This window comes from Triturus cristatus, chromosome 2_1, assembly GCF_964204655.1.
Source record: "Triturus cristatus chromosome 2_1, aTriCri1.1, whole genome shotgun sequence".
In the NCBI taxonomy this organism is placed as follows: domain Eukaryota; kingdom Metazoa; phylum Chordata; class Amphibia; order Caudata; family Salamandridae; genus Triturus; species Triturus cristatus.
The window spans coordinates 441,222,552-441,227,850 of NC_140581.1; positions in this window are offsets into that span (position 1 = coordinate 441,222,552).

Below are 5,299 nucleotides of genomic sequence, written 5' to 3' on the forward strand. Positions count from 1 at the left end.
TCGACACAACTCCCTTACTTTGTCCATGGCTGTCCTAGTTAGTGTGAAGACTTTCATTCTCGCCTTCAATATAACAATCCTCATTGTAATACTGTGTAGACCTAACATTTTGCTGATCAAAATAGTTCACGGAATTAGGAGGAGGAAGGGAATGCTGTTCTTGAGTCGACATACCTCGACCTCTACCTCTGTTTGCTGACTGGAGGCCACCACGATCTCGTGGAGCAGATAATACTCCACTGCGCTGCAATAAAACCGGACAACTACTCTTAAAATGACCTTCCTCTCTACAATAAGCACATTGATTAGGTCCTAACAAAGGTCGCGGAATATATATGGCTCAGGTTTTTGATATAACCTCTGAAACTGCGGAGGCTGTTGAAACTGAGGCTGAACATAGCGAGGAGGATAAGCTTGTTGCAAGAGAACCTTTGTTTTCAATTCTTTTGTCTTTTTCTCTTGCTTTTCTCTTTCTTCTTTATCTCTATTTTCATAATATTGTGCAGTAGCCAATATCTGGGCAGAAGAAGAAACAGCCCATGAACTTTCAGAATCTTTCAATTTGTGTGACAACTCGGGAAGCAAATTAAATACAAATTTGTCCACAAATAATCGCTGACCACCCTCTGTAGCCATATCTTGACCACTGTGATCAATAAATGTCTCCTCGAAACGAGTAAAGAAATCAGAGACACTCTCATCTTTCTTTTGTTTACATGCTGCTAATTTATCCCAGTTAACTCTCAAGGCAGGCATCATCGTTTTCATTAATGTAATAATCCTACCAGGGAGTTCTGAAATTAAAGCATCAGGCTTAGCACCACCCACTTGAGCTGCATCTGCGGCAATTCTAGCAGCCCAATCACCACCTAATGCTTGATCATGATTCTCTCTACGAATCTTAGCCCATAATGCTTGCGGAACAACATTTCCCATCAACATATCGATATCAGCTAGATTCATGATGCAAGCATCAACCGTCTGTGATAATTCTTTATAATAACCGGCAGGATTCTTTCGAGGATCCGGTAGAGTCTGTTTAAGAGCTAAAACTTCAGATCGTTTCCAAGGGACATGTACCCATATACGTTGAAAATGAGCAGGAATAGCTGGAATATTACCTTGAGCCGCAACTTCCTCCTTCCAAACTGGAGGAACCTCTCTCATGGGATAATTTTTTAGTGTTAGTCTAACCGACGGATCGGAATCAAGGAAAGTCTGAGAGGACAACAAGGATCTAAAGGAAATAAGTGTCCTTACAGCTTTCTCAACCTTAGAACCCACAACAAGTCCTTTGTCGAAATCAGTCTGAACATCTAACAGATCCTGTGGAATCAAACTCGAATTCACATCCTCCCAAATGAGAGTATCACACATTACATTAAAAACATATCTTTGCGTAGGCGCATTCCATTGTGAGAAGGTAGACATAATATCAGGCACACTATACTGGGGACCCCTCTTGATCCATTTACGTGCAAGAGAGTCCAACCTTTCTCGTTCTTCAGAATCTGGGAACTGACTACGAGATTGTCTTCGAGCAAAAGCCGGAGACACATTTAAAGCTTCAAAGAAAGGAGATAGAATACCAGTGACGGTGTCCGTGAGACGCTTACGCACAGACGGAGAATTAGACATAAGAATAGGGGACAAGGTATTAGGCGAACTAGTGGAAGGAGAACCAGTAATTGCAGGAGGAGCAGAAGGCAAAGGAGATCGAAGATCAGGAGATGAGGGCAAAGAAGTTTAAATTAAAGGCAAAACTGGTAGAGGCGGAGATACTAAAAGGGGCAAAGGCAGAAGAGCGGAACAGGCGGAGGTACTGCTGGCAGCTGAACAGGCTGTAACAACTGGGGTGCATTAGTACCTTGTGCATAGGGCGGAGGCAACCTCAATAAATGGGACATTAGGGGATCTTTTTCTAAATCTTTCTTGTTATCGGAAGGGGAAACAGGCAACACCGGATAACATTTATCTATCGCCATACGATGCTGTCTTTCTGAGATTTCCATTGCATTATTAATTTCATCATCTTTGAATTGTTGGGCAGCCTGTATAATTGTCATACCCTGTGCTTTCCTATCTCATTTTGCTTGTTTAATTTCTCTCTGTTTGGCTTCCTTACGCCAAAGGCGGAAAGAGTCAAACATTGCCGGCCGGGCTTTTCTTTTGAATAGAACTGCTTCCAAATTATCTAGCACATCAGAATCAAAACTACCATTTTCTGGCCATTTTAAAACACCATCCTTCTTCGTGTATCGGGTCCATGCCTCGTTAAAGGCAATGGGGCCAACACCATGTTTAGAATAGAGCTCATATGTGGGAGTTCCAACCGAAGGAATCGGACAAGAGTCCTCAAGCCGGGAATCCCTATTACAACCAAAGCAACAAAGTTTTCCAAACTTAGTCAGACCAGGCATCTCGTGATTTCACCTGACTGTTCACAAACTTCAAGGGGGTAAAACTCAGTTTACGCAGCACAAATGCACTTACCCTCGGCTTCGGCTATTGCAATAGTCGAATCTAAGGACCAAAGAAACTAAGGAACAAAGGACCAAAATTGTGGGCGCGACCCACGAAATACTTAGCTAAGGACGTCTTCTTATGCCAACGGAGGCCCGTCTATCGTCTCGCCTTACCATACATCACCAAAGGAAGGGCCAAGGCAGGGCGGCAGTCAGGGCAGCAGTCGTTAGTAGCCGTCAGGAAGGAGTAACCGCGCTGAAAAAGACCTTCAGACCACTTTCGACATACAGGGGTTGCTTGACGTGGCTCGCGATTCCTCCAGAATTTTCTTGCGGGGTTCCTCATGACCTTCGGGCAGAACCGGTACCACTGAAGCCACCTCACGTTGGGCGCCAGTTGAAGAACCAGAACCTTTTGGACCTGGCGGCGCAGGGTACGCCTTAATCTCCTGGGTTCTCCTGCTTAGCTACACAGAGACACGGGGACACTCTGTCGGCGTAAAAGATCAGATTTATTAGCTGCAGCTAGTACAGTTGTGCTAGAAGTACACACGGTATGTTCTCAGGAGACTGCCACTTCACTCCATGGCGCACAATCTTATATAGTATATATGTGACATATACATTAACTAAGAACACACCTAAAACATATAAAAGGGAGCCAATAAGGAAAGTTGGAAAACAGAACAGAACCAATAGGAAAGGTTTGAAAATAAAGTATCGAGTAACTCGAAGAAGCCTCTCCTCTTACTGTGTTTGTCACCCCTCCCCATGAGCTAATTCTTTAACTGACTTGTAGCTGACTTGCAGGTGACAAGATACGTTTGTGTGTTTTGGAGGATAGTTGTGAAACAAGAGAATACAAGTAGAGGACAGCGAAGGACAGACGATAAGATAAAATCAGAAGAGAATAGTGTGAACCAACAGATAGTTGAGACAGGGATTAGGAAAACCAGACAGGGATTAGTGTACTCGGCCAGTCTCTAACACCAGCTTTTGTAAACAGAGGCACAAGGTTATTTCGACGCACTATTGCAGGAAAAGCAGAAAAAGACTTCGATCGTCGTGCTGCCTGAGTGAGGGCAACACAAAATGGTGGCGGAGCACAAAATGGCGGGTCGATATGATCACGATCGAAAATCGAAGTTCCTCAAAGGGCAATGAGACAAGCATTTATTCCTGCATATAAATTGCTAAATATAACTGATGATCTGGTATTGGACTACTGCAAAGGGTTGGCTGACCTCGTGAGTTCTGTCTCTCATCAGGTTGGAGAAGACGCAGTTGCCAGGCAGTCAGCACAAGCGCATGGTTTGAATCCTGGACATTGGGTGGTAGTGAAGAAACACACCAGAATGTCGTGCCTAGCACCCAGGTGGGATGTACCACGTCAAGTCATACTGGTCACTACTACAGCAGTGAAGTGTGCAGGTTTACCCAATTGGATTCATGCAAGTCACACAAAAAGGGTTCCAGGCTCCATTGTGAAAAGACCGCAACTGACGGAAACAGTTGAGATTGCTGAAGGTTGTCAAGTCGAAGAATCTAGAGTGACAGATTCTAGAGTGACAGACAAGGAACAACCGAGCACAAGTCAGGAGGGCTGGATACCAGTGGTGGACATACCTGAAGTTGTTATTCAAACAAGAAGCAGAACCAGATTAGAAAGGCAAGAAACTAGTGAGGACCAGATAGGTGTAGAAGAACACGCTCAGGAAGAAGTGAACAGAGTAACTTGAGACCCTGAACAGGACTAGACAGGGAAAGAAGAACATACTCAGGCAAGCAGACCCATCAAAAGGCCTGAGCAGGGACAGACAGGAATGGAAGAACACGTTCAGGCAGTAGGAGAACAAATTGTAGTGAGACAGAACAAGTTTGGGCAGAAGAAGATCAATTTGAAATAAGACCTGAACAGAAACAGATAGAGGAAGAAGAACAAGTTCAGGCAGATGAAGCCACAATAAAAAGACCTGAACAAGAACAGATAGTGAGTGACTCTGAAGAAGAGGAAGAACGGATTGTGCCACAACATAACGAAAACAAAAGAGCTCTTGAGAAAGACATAGAAGGTTAAAAGGGTCAGAAAAGGTGATAACTGGTGAAGTCAAAAGATTAAAATACTATTTGAGAAAAACAAACGAAAGACCAGAACAAGTAAATGAAGTTACTAGTCAAGCTCAGTCTAAGCAGCCGACTGTGAAAAACACACGAAGAAGTGCAAGTCTTAGAATCTTGAACAATAAGTTCAAGGATCCTGAGTGGACCTACCTAATATTAGAGGAATTTAAAATGTTGGATTTGAATGAGTAGTCAGATGAAGAAGAAGTAAATGCTGCACAGATTGATGAAGGGAAAGGAAGGCCTCCTTGAAGAACCAAAGATTTGAATTTACAAGTAAAGAAAAGAAAAAAAGAGGAATCTTCTTGGACTAAAATGGCTGAAGGCAGGGTTGCTGAAAGACCAAAACGAAGTTGCATTAAAAAATGCTGCAGAGCTTGCATATGTAGCATATTATCATTAATCACAGTATGGCTATTCCTAACAATAGCAGTTCCTTACCTCATGATAACAGACAATAAGAACGATACAGACACTAATGAAAAGACAGCTACCATGAAAGGAGATAGAATAGAATTAGAAGCAGTGGATGAGGTACATTTACATCACACGGTATCAGACAATGACACGTCTTTAAATGTATTCACAAAGTTGTTGTTTCAGTATGTAGATACCATGGAGATTAGTGATTGTTATGTCTGTATGAAACTACCAGCTTCAGTAGCAGAAGTAGTCACATACCATCATTTGCCTTTAACATATGGTATTTCATG